The sequence below is a fragment of the Pinus tabuliformis genome, chromosome 8 (assembly GCF_031772625.1).
Source record: "Pinus tabuliformis cultivar Carrire ecotype Pingquan chromosome 8, CPIR1, whole genome shotgun sequence".
In the NCBI taxonomy this organism is placed as follows: domain Eukaryota; kingdom Viridiplantae; phylum Streptophyta; class Pinopsida; order Pinales; family Pinaceae; genus Pinus; species Pinus tabuliformis.
In genome coordinates, this window is record NC_142294.1 from 184,365,276 (window position 1) to 184,380,657 (window position 15,382).

Here is a 15,382-nt window from a genome sequence, read left to right on the forward strand (position 1 = left end):
ATCTCTCATAAATCTCTAACTAAAAATAAATCATTCCAATAAATTCCTACGGGATAATAAGCCAGAAAACCTTTCAAAATTTCTAACGAAAAAGTTACCCTCTTTAAATAATATTTACCGCAAATGACCGTTAACCTAATTTTAGAATAGATAAAATTTATTCATGAATCTACACTCCCTGGTTTTCTCGCAATAAAGGTAAAGTTTAGAAAATAAAAACATTTCAAGACTCTCCACTAAAAGAAGTAAAACCTGCACGCTTTCTCGTCTTCGAGCATAACCATACGTTTCCAAAACGTAAATGTGCCATTGATTTTCTGCTGCACCATACTGTGGAATCTCTGCGTTGCTGCTGCAGGCTGTGTTGCTGAACTTTAGGGTTTGGGCCTTGGGATACTTCACGTGCATCAGTACCGTCGCTGTCAAAAATACCAGGAGGCCCGTACCAACCCAACATATCAACAGGGATATTCTGACTGCCGAGAGCATAACGTAAAGCTCTCTCGGTATATGAAATGAAAGTCGTAGATGGACAGATAGAGGTATCCGAAGGAGAACTGTTCTAGTCATTGCTTATTTCTGCATCAGATGGACTTGAAGGGGTGTCCCTTATTTCTGGACTTATAGGGGTATCCCTTATTTCTGGACTTACAGAGTATCCCTTATTTCTGCATCAGATGAACTTACAAGGGTGTCCCTTATATCTGGACTTTCTAGACTTGAAGACGAACCGTTCTCGTCATTGTTCATTTCTGCACAAACCCTAAACCTTTTGTGGATATGAAGGGTGCCCCTTATTTCTGCATCAAATGGACTTAGAGGGGTGTCCCTTATTTCTGTATCAGACGGACTTCCAGGGCTGTCTGTAATTTCTGCTTCAGATAGACTTATAGGGGTGTCCGTAATTTCTGCATCAGATGGACTGAGAGGGGTGTCCCTGATTTCTGTATCAGATGGACTTACAAGGGTGTCCCATATTTATGGGGCAGATGAACTTACAGGGGTGTCCCTTATTTCTGCAACACATGGACTTACAGCGATGTCCAAAGACAACCCCTCTCGCCATTGTTCATTTCTGCACAAACCCTAAACATTTCGTGGAAATGATGTGACTAATTGAGGCTTTGTAATTCGCTAGCACTTTCTCTTCGTCCTCCACTTTCAGATTATTCGGCTGAACAGAGAGGGTAGGAAAGGAAGCCGCGTCTGCTATTTTACTGCATCCTTCGGCTTTGCTCCCTGTGTTGCTTCCTTTACTGTAGTAAAGTGGAGTGGCCATCTTCACATAAATACACCTCTCGGCCGGATGACGAATGGAAGAGGAGCTCCATTGGGATAACGCTAGATTTTGGAATTTAAGTACGTAAATGCCCAAAATTTTGCCACGACCAAAACTTGGTTGCCAGTGCAATAATGTTTTGTTCGAAAGTTTACCAAATAATCAAAATAACTATCTCATGACTAATTGACTTATTTCAGAAAGAGAGCCCAAGTTAATTATCTCATTAAAAAATGGGACTAATTGAGTCTTATTTCAGAAAGATAGCACAAGTTTACGTACAATTTTTAAACATATTTATTTAGTGGATTTGGAATTCGTTTAAATTTTATAGCAACATACCATCCAGATTGATATGTCTCGATTTAATGCTCAAAAATGATAGAAAATAATTTTAAGGGGGAGGGGAGAGGAGCGGAGTCTTCATTAACAAATGAGTTGGTGAGTAATTCTTACTCAATAAGAACTTAGATTCATATTTATGATTAATTCATGACCCATTAAATATTTAAGGCACATATCACTATATAAAATGAGGGATTTTCTGAACTTGTAGAGGTTGTGGATTGCAAGTAATGTTTGTATAGTAAATGTTTGAAGATACATCTTACCAACTCTGTATTAAGTGCTTTAACTATATGATGTGTTGCAGAATGGTAAGCTTGTACTTCTATCAAGAACTCCAGTCCTTCCTCCTGCAAACAAAATTGTAACCTGAAGTTGAGGTGTGCCACATGTATGGTTATTATTAGTCTAATTAACTGCGGTATTTGAGATAAATATTTCCAACACCCGCGTTAATCACAACTGGCACCATTGGCACTTACCAAATAGTCTCTGGGATAAACAAAACTTTCACCTGCTAATGCCTTTGTGAAAATATTAGCAAATTGTTCATGTGAGGTGCAGTGTTGCAACACAATTTTACCATTGTTAATCAACTCTCTAATAAAATGATATTCAGCATCAATGTGTTTGGTCCTCTTGTGAAAAACATAGTTCTTTGATAGTGCAATTGCGGAAAGGTTGTTGCAAAAAATAGTTGGTGTTCCCTCTTGGTCGTGGCGAAGATCCATCATGATCCTTCTCATCCAAACTGCTTGACGCATTGTTGTTGTTGGGACGACATATTCAGCTTCTGTTGTTGATAGTGACCTATTGGCTGCTTCTTGGAGGCCCATGAAATGGCTCCATAGCCCAATTGAAAACATATCCTGACTTGCTCTTTCTGTCATTGATATTTCCTACCCAGTCACTATTGGTGTAACTAACTAGCCTGAAATCATTTTTTGCGGCATATTCCTTTGTCCCATTGACATACCTTAGAATCATTTTCGCTGCTTGCCAATGTGTCTCCTTGGGTGTCTCCATGAACCTTGACACCAAACTCACTGCATACATTATATCCGTCCTAGTGGTGGTCAAATACATCAAGTTTCCCACCATACTTTTGTATAATGTCGGAAGGAAATTGTTGTTGCAATCTTCTTTGCTCAACTTCAAACCCCTGACAGTTGGAGTTGGTGCGGGCTTGTTATTCTTCATGTTAAACCTCTCCAAAATGTCCGCTACATAGTTTGTTTGGAAAATAAAAATACCATTTTCTGTTTGCTTCACTTCTATGCCCAAAAAATATCTTAACAACCCCAAGTCGTCATTTCAAACTCACTCTTCATGACTTCTTTGAAATCAACAATGAGGAATTCATCACTGCCTATAAAAATCAATCATCTACATATAAAAAACAATAAGAAGCTTACCATCACTCTATTTGATATAGAGAATAGGTTCACCGTCACATTTGTCGAAACCATTCTCCAACAAGTAAGCATCTATCTTGCTATACCATGCACGTGGTGCTTGCTTCAGCCCATAAAGAGCTTTCCTCAGCTGATACATGTATTCTTGACCTTATACCTCATAACCAGTTGGTTGCGCAACATACACTTCCTCTTTCAACACTGCATTCAAGAACATTGATTTTACATCCATTTGATACACTTACAATTTATGTTGCATGACAATCGCCACAACTATACGCATTGTCTCCATCCTCGCTACTAGCCAAACATCTCTGCATAATCTCTTCCATGTTGTTGCTTGTATCCTTTGACAACTAGCCTCATTTTATGCATTTTATTCTTGTCGTCGACATTTCTTTTGGTCTTATAGACCCACTTCACTCCAATGACTTATTTTCCTTGCGGAAGGTCCACTAACTCCCATGTGTCATTCTTTTCTATTGGTTCTATTTCTTCCTCCATTGTCACAACCCATTTTTCTTCTTTGAGTGCATCCTCAAAATGGATTGGGTCATCTACATGACAAAATAATGCAAATAATTAATTTAGACCAGTGCTACTATCAACTTCATCTTGCTCATAAATCTCATTTAAATTTCTGAATTTTGGTCTTCTTGTGCTCGTTGAAGATGGGCTTGACATGTCAATTGGTGTTGTGCTTTGCGGCGTGCTTAGAGAAGCACTTGCTTGACTGCATATCATTGTCCTATTATTTGTTGATGGTGTTACTTGTTTCCTTCTTTGTTTCACTTGAATAGGAGTAAAGGATGTCACTATTGAGGAGTTTCTTGATGTTGTCAATTCCTCTTTGTCCTCATGTGGTATACATGCTTTCACATTGAATGTCTTCTCTAAACTTCGATCCCATGCTTCCTCTTCTATGAACTCCGCATCTCTCCTAATTATTACCTTCTTGGTCAATGGATTGTAGAGCTTCTATGCCTTGGATTCATTACTATATCCAAAAAATATGCATTTCTCCCCCTTGTTGTCCAACTTCTTCCTCAACTCATTCGGGACATGTGCATATGCCACACATCCAAAGACCCTCATGTAAGTGACAATATGATTTCTTCCACTCCAGGCCTCTTTAGGAACCACGTTCTTGATACTTTTGGTTGGACAACTATTAATGATATACGCTACACAAGCGACAACTTCAGCCCAATATTCATTTGGAAAATTCTTTGCCTTCAACATACTCATCATTTCCATAATGGTCCTATTCTTCCTTTCCGCGACACCATTTTGCTGAGGTGTGCACCTTGCTATAAATTGCTTATGAATTCCATGCACCCTACAAAAATGAAGGAAATCATTTGAGATGTATTCGCCACCTCTATCAATCCTAAGGACTTTGATGTAGTGTCCACTTTTCTTCTCAACAAGAGCCTTGTATTGGAAAATGCGCTCAAACACTTCACTTTTTTGTTTTAGGAGATAGACCCATGTCTTCCTTGTGTAGTCATCTATGAAGGTCAATAAATAGTAGATACCACCAATTGGTGGTGTCTGCATTGGTCCACATAAATATAAGTGGACAATCTCCAAAGGTGCCTTTGCCCTTACTGAATTTCCTGTTGGAAATGTCTCTCTATGTTGTTTTCCGAAGATACATCTTTCAAATAGGTTGTTCATTTTTTCTATAAGTGGAAACCCCTTTACCATGTCTTTCTATGTAGCAAATTCAAACCTCCAAGGTTGAGATGACCAAATATCAAATGCCATAACCAATTTTTATCTTTGACCTCTACTTGCTAGTAAATACACTTCAAAAATTTTCCCTCAAAACAATTTTTAATTGCTAGTAAAAACACTTGATTTTACACTAAGTTTAACGTGCTCTGATACTATGTTAGAAAATTTTACAGGGGGCATAGGAGAGGATTCTTCATCAACAAATCAGTTGCGGCAAGCAAATATTCAGTTACGGCAAGCAAATCACAACTAGATGGAGGCTTAAATAAACATGGAAATTTACTCATGCCAAAACAAAGTAAAAACAAAATGGTTGCAGTAAAGCTAGTCATGAGAGTTTAAAACCATATCACAACAAACCATACTTTATATTATGATATAAAACATATATGAAAATACATTCGCTTGGTAAATGGAGGTTGCAGCTCCAAGTAAAACAAAAATATCTTACTGTGATTCACACTTCACTAGGGGTTGTGTATTAATTCTCTGTAAAACTCTGTAAGAACTTGTTTTCACATGTCCACCAATATTTTTTGCACAATTTTCTCCTCTCCACATCTCACTTACACCCTCAACTCTCTCTCAACTATACAAATGACCTTTACATTCATATTTATCTAAACATACAAATTTGACTCATCAATTCATGACAGAGCAAATATTCAAGACACGAGATGGACGATTATGTAAAATGAGGGATTTTTTGAATTTGGAGAGGTTGCAAACTACAAGTAAGAGTCGCGCAGTAAATGTTTGAAGATGCATTTTACCAACTTTGTATTAAGTGCTTTAACTATCTGATATGTTGCGGAATGGTTAGCTTGTACTTATGCTCAGAACTTCAGTCCTTCTGCCTGCAAACAAAATCACAATCTGTAATTAAGGTGTACCACATGTATGGTTGTTGTCATTCTAATTAACTGTTATATTTGAGATTAATATTTCCAAAAAAAATGGGTCGCCCTCAAAACTTAGCTGACCAATGCAATAATGTTATGTTCGAAAGTTTACTAAATAATCAAAATAACTATATCATCAAGATGGAACAATTGTGTCGGAACTAATCACAATGACAAAGAAAATTTGAACATTAATCTCTTAACCTTGGGGACCATCCTCAATTGATTGTTTTTTAATGAACTCACACTATGTCATTGTGAAAGCCTCGAGAGTTGGGGTCGGAAATGTAGCAGTATCTCTCACAACATCATAGCCTTTATATTTAGATTCATTGTTGGGATGTTTGGGAAGATTGGATAATAATTTACAAGTGTAAATTAGTGTGCTTTTTTGTTTTTTTTTAATGGGCACAAAATTATTTATTAATAAAAAATTTATGTATAGAGATAACATAAATATAGTTGGAACCACACTAAAGCTTTACAATTTTTTGAGAAATCTTCCTAGAGGCAATTATAGCTTTCTCCACACTTGACTTGACTCCCTACAAAAAATACCCACGGACATGACAATCCAACTTGACAATTCCAAGGAGCACTAATTTACACCCAAGAGAAAACAATGAGTTAAAAAAAAGGCTAGCATGATCCCATGTAGAAATTATAAAGAACCAAGAAGATATTATGAAGGGAAGTGTTAAAACTTTTGCCTTCTCATTGTGCAGGATGTTAGGTTCTTGTGTCCAAAATTTAACATGTAAACCGAAAAACAACCAACATGCAAAGAGACAGACAGACAGTTGAAGAGCTTTTGGAGAGCTATCGTATTAATAAGAGATAACGAACGGGGACATTGGAGTCATGTTTGCTAAAGGATCATGAAGGGTTGATGAGTCAGAGTTTGATGAAGTATCATCTAAAGCAATGTTCCCCTGAGGTGTGTTGATTACCGCAAGGGTGTCAGAATCATCTTTTGAATCAGAGTTGGAATCAGACACAACTTATTTCTCCACCCTTTGTAGACGAAATAGGATGTCATTTAAACAGTATTTGATGCTTCAGTGAAGATCTTTCAAGTCCTCTTGCCCTTCAAATATCTTGTAATGGTCCACTTACTTATCCCTGATGATCAAACGAAACAAAGAATCGAATTTTTTATATCATGAAATGGAATGTAGGAAATATAATTTCATCTTGTGAAATTTACCTAGGTCTGAAATCCAGGTTAATTATGAGTTACCCACCTCTAAATCTGATAAATATTCCTTGTCACCAAATTCATGGGCCTCTAATTGTCGAATTTCCTTTCAGAATTCTGGGGGTACAGTGTCAAAAATAGTTGCAACACAAACAAACATTTGGGGTGATAGCTAGCCCTACTGCTGGAACCTACCCTTCGACTTACCATTCTTTGACGAGGTGGCATGGTCAATTGGAGGGTCTCACTACACGAATTCTCGGGGTTCCTCAGGGTTCATGGTACAATATTATGACTTAAGTTTATATCATCACCATAACATGAAATGACCCAAGACAGAGGGAAATAGAACCTCCCAGAGACGTTGTAAACTAAAATATCAGAGACGATATGGGACAAAACCACCATAGAAGTTAAACATAGACTTAATTTCCAAAAAACTTTAATATTAGTGAAGGTTGAGACCTAGTGAGGGAAGGATAAAACAAAAATGCTATGAGGAACCAAGACTTGCAATAAAATAAGTTATAGCATATGTGTGAACTAGATACATTAGTTGTGCAGAAAGTGTTAAATCTAATGACCATCCATACCTGAACCCATATAGATTTAACAAAAACAAAGGCCTCCACAATTGACAACTGAAGAAACAGAGTAAAGCCTTTGGAAATTTTATAGAAGCCAAGATAAAGACACTCTTAGAACTAGATAGAGAAATTACCTGGGTACCAGACCCCTCATACCATCACTCGACAATTAAAGGATATACCTAGGAAATCAATACTTTGAAGCGCCAACGATGGTATCACAACCACTAGTTCAAAAAACCAGCCTTGAGGCTACATTGTGTAAGAAAAAAATAAAAAACATTGAGGATAGAACCTTGGGAAATATATGTAGTCTCTATTGTGAGGTTATGCTTTCCATTGTGGTTGAAGAGGTGACTAGTGGATCACTGAGTACTTCATTCCAAGAATGAGAGAAACATATAGAACTGCAGGCCTTAGAATGCCACTGACCTCACTATATGACCTTACATACCTATTGTGCCACCCTTTTTCTTATCCAAACCATTTATAACCACATGAGGAAGAGACGTTGCATCGCATTGAGGGAGCCTCTCATGCCACGAAAGGATGAGGTTGAAAAAAGTTTGAAATATGGCACATAGGTTAAGAAATACATTCCGTATATATTTCTTGGAGCCATTAATGGCTTGCAGGTGACCTTCATTCCTTGTCATGGCTAAAGTTGTAAGAAATTTAAGGAAAAATACTTGATGACCGATCAATCAAAAGTGATACATCAACTCAGAACGGGAACGAAACCCAATTTCACCCAACACCCTCGCAGTTGGAATAGGGATTTTTGCCAAACAAAAATAGTCCAATTTTTAACTGTGTTTTTCCTCCATGTTGCAGTGTGAATGAGACACTTGCTAGCACTCTTTTGCATGTTCTTAACTTCATAAATGGGCAATACACTTGGAATTGTTCTGCCCATGCTTGTAATACCCCTCAACTATTATAGAAACATTTTATTTTGTATTTGATTGTTACTATTATGTTGGCAAATGAGACATGATGAACTGATTATAATCGATGTAATTAAATAAATAAATTGTTGAATAACACTGGAAATTGCGGGGAAAGAAACACTTGAGTAAAAAATGCTTGCCCAAATTTGAAGTGGATCATATTTGATTAAAACTCCTTAAATAAATATACTCAGTTGAAGATAAATACTAAGAAAAGAACTGTGAGAGAGAAAAGTGGGCTTTATGAGGAAAAACTAAAGAAAATCCTAGGCTGTTGGGTTAATAGATCCTTGAAAGGTGGGATGTTGCAAAGGAAACATCTATGGGAAAAATTAAAAAGACATTATGAGGAATCAGAGAGGGTTGTTGATTCCAAGCAAGATCATCTTAGCTCGAGGGGGTCAGAGGTTGGTCCAAGGTTGGGTGGATTACTGTTGTCCTAGACATAATTTTCACACTAGATTGTTGGTTTGAGATTTTGATTATTTTTGTTTTTCGTATTATGGATTAGAATAAATTATATTTGTCGCAACATTGGAATTAATGTTAATTTCTATTGTGAGAATGTTCTCAGTAATTTACTTTTATGAATAAGAATTTCTTCCCTGAGAACTTAGTCGTAAGGCTCTATTATGTGATTATATTCAGTTTTTTATTTAGGAGAACGTAGAGTTTAATACATGCATGATTATAACAACAAAGACGAGAAAATATCAAGCTAGTGGTTTGCATAAAGGCCCCTGGGAACCTTTGCCAAGAGATGGGGTTGCATGTGTAGCTATGTGATTAAATTAGGAGTGGGGTAGGATGGTGTGATTAACTACTTGGTGAGAGTCATTAGACCTAGTTATGAAGGTGTACCTTAGAAAACTAGCTTATTCATAAGTACACTGATGCATTGTAGATGTTAAAGGAAAATTGTACAACTTGGGCTATGATTTGGCTGTTTAGCATGAATTAGCGTGGTAGGGATAAAGAGAGGGGAGAAATCGAAAGTAGTGATCTGCTACATGGCTGAAGGTAACCTCCTACAGGGACTTGTGGAAGTAACCAAGGGGTATGTACCTTTTTCCCAAAGTGAATCAACATATAATCACTATAATTCTGAAAGATACAAATCAGAATGGGAATGATTCTGGGGTTTAAAACAGGAGTGAATTGATATGTCGAGTGGAAGTAACCTTCAGTGGTAACATGCAAGTGAGTGAGTAAGATTATTAGAAGGAATATCATCTCGGTCTATTGCATTAGAGAAGAAATTAATAGGCAGGTCATAACAGATTGTTATCATAGTCTCAGAATGGAAATCCCAAAAGCACTAAGATAATGATAGTTGTTCATCTTCAGAATAATGATAAACATAAGGAATCAACTCAATTTACTAACTATTGATTAATTTTTGTAATAGCTTTAGTTATCGAAGGTAGATTTCATTGCAAAATAACTTTAATTTACTAACTGTTAATTTCTTGCATAGTATATGGATTAGTGTACATAAAAACGACACCATAAGCAATGTGGGGATTGGGAAATAAAGACTAAAACACACCAGAAAAGAAACTGCTCGGCTCAGGAAATTCATGCCATGAGCATATGAATTTGAAAAATAAATTACCATAGAACAACATGCACATCCATATTCACAGTCACCGAAATGCAATTCTTCTTTAGAGTAAACATTACATCATAATCAAAATTAAATAAAATTTATAAACTTAACATGGGCCTATAGTGGTCAACATTGGCATACACGAGAGGATAAACTCAATAATAGACCAGAGCGGTAATTCTATTACAAACGGATAACATAGCTTACACTTATGATGAATTTCACCCTATATAAAAGGGTGAATCACTATTCAAGCCAACCAAACAAAGAGTATGGCACACACTCATTGCAAAACTCCAACGTATAAAAGGGAAATGTAATTAATAGGCATAGAGCGCAAACCACGTTGATTTCATCTCTTCAATTTTGTAGATTAATGAAATGAAAATTCATTCATGATAACCATTCAAAAGAACCAGAGGCACTCCTATCACCAGTTGCAAACATAACGGAAATAGACATTCATTCTGAATAACCAATCAGAGAGCAAGATGCAACATTATCACTAGTCTACAACATATCAGAAAGATAGGATAATAATATAAATATAAACAAAGAGCGAGGTGCTACGATAACATTCAATAAGGGAAATTCTCCATTAGAAGAGATTATCACAGTTTTGGCCATACTAAATGAGGCACTTATAAACACTAACCACACTAAGAAAAGGAAAATCAAAAACCCATGAATGGGGGTTCAAGCTCTTCTAGTGATTTAAGTACAATATATACATATGAGATTTGAGAGAGCGTTTGGCTCTTTAGCTCTTAAAAACTAGAGGACCCATTTAACAACACTGAAATTATGTATCTCTAGTTCTTCACTATGATAAGGCGATCCGAGAAGGGAGGTTCGTGCAAAGAAACTGACCTGGAAGGAAAGAAGCCTCAGATTAGTACTTGTCGAGCCATGAAAACCCTTGTACGTGGCTAAGGAAAAATGTTGTAGGCATACCTGCACCAGTCAAGCCACAGGAAACAATAAAATTAGTGGGTAGGAACATCCCAAACTGAAATTAAAAGAAAGTATACCCAAAACCATTGAAAAATGATGAAAGGAGGTATCACCTGGGTATTGGGCGCAGAGCAGAAAACCTCCTTCCTACAACCGAATCTTCACAATGAAAACCCCAACATAAAATGTGTTATTGTGAATGAATTCATGAATTGATGGGACGAGCAAGCCATGAATTATGATGGGGGGGACTTTACCTATGATATTGGGTATATGACCAAAGGTGACTATGTGCTAATCACTACAATCCCAAGCCATCCCAGTGGAAACCCTCGTTCCATTCCTGTGAAAAGAAAGGGGTGATTAGGACCGCGCTGAAGATAAAGTGGTTAATGTATGAGCATGGAATTACAGAAAAAAAGGATAAGATTACCTGGGTGAGTGAAATCGGCCTGAAGAACCTTCATTGCTCCAACTATTGTCTTAGCACTAGTATTGAAGGAAAATGCATAAAAGTATGGAAAGTCAAGCCATCTTGATTCCAGACAAATCTCACACCATGGAAATGCCCCGACTCAAGCTTGGATACTCCGCAATAGGATGTGGCAACAACAAAGGCATGCTATGGGGGTAGTATACGTGACCATAGTGTAGTGTTGCAAAATCCTTGGCTCTGGTGGTAGAGTTATAAGCCGAATGAATGGAGGGTAGATACAATAAAAGATTAGGTTTTGGAAAAAATATTTTACGCCCTTGATGAGGGAGAGGATATCTGGGTCATCGGAGTCCCATCGCCTTAGCCATAGTGAGGGCCATGTGACATAGTACCCCATTCACATGGGTCAGGACATGTGTACCAAGCCAATGGAAGGTATGGTGGAATTGTGGAACAACGATAACGTTGAGTGGGGGTTTGAACATAGTCATATGATGTAGTAACAATCCATAAGGAAGGACCAGTGACATTCACTATTAATTTTGGAATTTAAATGTTATGTATATTGTTATCACTTGGAAGAAGGGTGTACCTATAGTATGATTAACTTTGAATCAATTGAGGTTCATAAAGTGAGAGGAATCTATATATCATTAGGGGAATTTTGAGGACTAAAATGGGCCTCCTAACCAATATGATTCAAGATGATGATGTCAACCATGGGGGGTGATTCACCATTTTTGGAGTAAAAATGTAAAAAGTTTTAAAAATAATAAAATAATAAAACTACTTTTTCAACTTGTATTTTCAACTTATCTCCATAATTTTTTACTCAAATTTTGAGTGGGGTTACTTTTTGGATACAAAATATGATTCATCGTCCAAGGAGTACACATGTTGCATACTTTCAATGGACCCTGCTACATGAAAAATAAGAAATAGATGAAAAAATGTGATTGGAATCACGTTTTTCATGTGTTTCTCATTTTTCATATAGCAAGGTTCATCAAAAGTATGAAACATGCGTTCTCCTTAGAGAAGGAACCAAATTATGCACCCAATTAGTGTTACTGCTCGAAATTTGAGTAAAACCATAAGGAGATAAGTCGAAAATACGAGTTGAAAAAATAGTTTTTCTTTTTTTCACTATACAATTTGATGATGTAATCTGAAATTATTTTATTATTTCCAATATTTTTTTATAATTTCCTTAGGAGGCCCATTTTAGACCTCAAAATTCCCCTAATGATTGTATTCCAATTGTATAACCAAACTTTATGTAGAGTCTAGATCAAGCAAGAAGTGAACCATTCATCACTAAAGTTTAGACAAGCACTAAGCAGAGGGAACATCGACTGTAAACACAAGTCAAACAAGAGGTGGATAGTCATAAGTATAATTCTAGATACAAATATATATAATCATGCCATGGCTTCTAAACAAGAAAAAAAAAAATTACCAAATAAGGAATGCACCTCATATAGCAGTGCAACTTAGGAAATACACCATATGTAGTATTAAAATTTTGAATGTGGGTATAATGGAGTGTTGTTGTAAGATAGGTATCTGAAAAATGGTATTAGAGCACTAGTTACTACACTGGGATTAAGAAAAAGGAACCACCATAGTTATAGAATGAGCGGTGGTAGAAGTAAATGTAACATACTTATATTAATTGGTATGTTTCATAGGGTGATGAATTGAAGCAGATTGTTGTATAATGATGGAGAACTCTCATCTAGCTATTACTGGTGGGGAGGATTTGTATGTGGTGTTGGTACCACCTCATTACCTTCTTAGTTTGTGGATATAGTAAGAAATCTACAACAATAATTAACATAGCTCTAGAATAGTAGTAATGAGTGGTTATTAAAAGCTAGTGAGGAACAAGAAAAGTTGATTAGAGAATGGATTGAGAAATCCAACCAGAAATGTGTAGATCTGGAAGGATTAAAGAGAAAGGAGAGTGGGACAAAATCTGAAAAATCTAAAATTGGAGAAGAATCAGGTTGTAATTCTCCAGAAACATGTACAGGAAGAAGAATATGGAGTTACAGGGGGAGTTTAGGAAGATCAAACCCCCTACCTTTGATGGGGAAAGGGAGGAGGATGTGGAGGCGTGGTTTTTGAACATGATTAAGTATTTCCAGGTGTATGAGTATGAGAGAAATTTAAAGGCACGCTTGGCTATTTATCAGCTACAGGGTAAAGCTACCCTCTAGTGGGAAGAGGTAAAAAGTGTGCAGCTACTAGAAGAAGGCAGTTTTTTGGGAGGAGTTCCAGAAACAGTTCAAGTTGTGGTATCTCGGTGAGTGATACTATGATGATCGGGCCAAGGAATTTCATGAATCAAGGTTGGGACAACTGACCATGGATGAGTTTGTGGCTAAGTTTACAAACTTGCTACGGTATGTACCATACCTTAAGGAGGAGAAGGCCAAAATACAATGGTTCTTATATTGTTTGCCAACCCCATATAAGGAGAGAATTCAGTTTGATATCCCAAAAACTATGGATGAATAGGTGAGGAATGCTAGATTATGTTATCAACAATTCAAGAATAGAAGCAAAAGTGGTAAATCGTGGAAAAATAAAGAGAGCACAAAGGTGGGAGGGAGCGTAAAAAGACAGAAACCTTACTACCTCAAGAATTTTGTCAAGGATCATCAAAGGAATAAGTTTAGCAAATGAAATGAACTACTGCTTGTGTTATGCTCCTATACCAATAGGTGTCATATTTCATGATTGACTGGTAAAAGTCCCAAATATGTTCATCCTTTCCCTGCTGCAAAGGTTCCATATTTTGAAAAAATCAAAAAATTAAAAAATGAAAAGAGGGTATGCCCTAAAAGAAAGATCAAAGGGCAAAAAGAATGAAATGGTCAAGAGAAAAAAGAAAAGAAATGAACCCCAAATAAAGAAGACCAGGAAAGTGTGCTAGTCCAAAATGCCACTACTATTCTATTTTTGCAAAGAATCTCATTGTGTGCAGTTAGTTTCACTCTTGCCACAGTTGATGGATGGCCAAATAGCTTAATCTTGGCCAGTTCATGTTTAAATTTCTTGTTTTAGAGATAGAGAATAAAATCTGTCCAAACAGTTCAATCTTGGCAGATAAGTAGATAGGTAGAGAAGCAAAGGAGCTCAACTATTAAATCTGAGCCCTTGGAAGAAATAAGGGTAGACTTAGATAGGATTGCAGTCAAAAGAAAATAAGAGAGTAAGGGTTTGTTATTCCAAGTGCAACCATGTAAAAGGAAGAAAAATGTTAGGTGTTGTAGACTGGGTAGGCAGTTTTGGTGTTGCAAAAGCATGCTTATGATTAATCTTTGTTTCTCAACAGGTTCATCTCATTTGATATCATAAGTACAATGGCAATTGTTTGGCTCCAAATCAAGTGAAGCATGTCTAACTTTCATTCACATTTCTCCCAAAATTACTTACTAATTCCCCTCAAGGATATTGAGATCTGCTCAATACTCTTAAATCACTCCATTTCATGAAAAAACCTAAGGAAAATAGCATTCCTACTTAATACAAAGAAACCACATTTCTTATGTAAAACTCCTCTTGTTCCCTAAGCCTAAGTTATCCAACTTTATAGCGTTGCGCCCTTTTCATAAACCCATATTAACTACTAACATGATTACTTAAATCCCTTACAAATTCCCCTTTGCCTGTATTAATATATTTTTACAATAAAACCCCCTAATGTTTAATAATCCCTCCCCTGGTCGATTACGACCATATTTATTGTTTACAAAGGGATTATAGGTTCATCTGGAACCATATAATAACCCTCCCCGCACAAATATTGAAAAATTTAATTAACACCTGGTTAATTAACAGTTTAATCCCCCCGACAGCCAATAGAAATCGCCCCGATATATTTAAAAACATTGTTTATTACACGGGTCCTGCGCCATAGCCCTGACCCATCTCCAACATACCGCCAACCGTTAGAGCC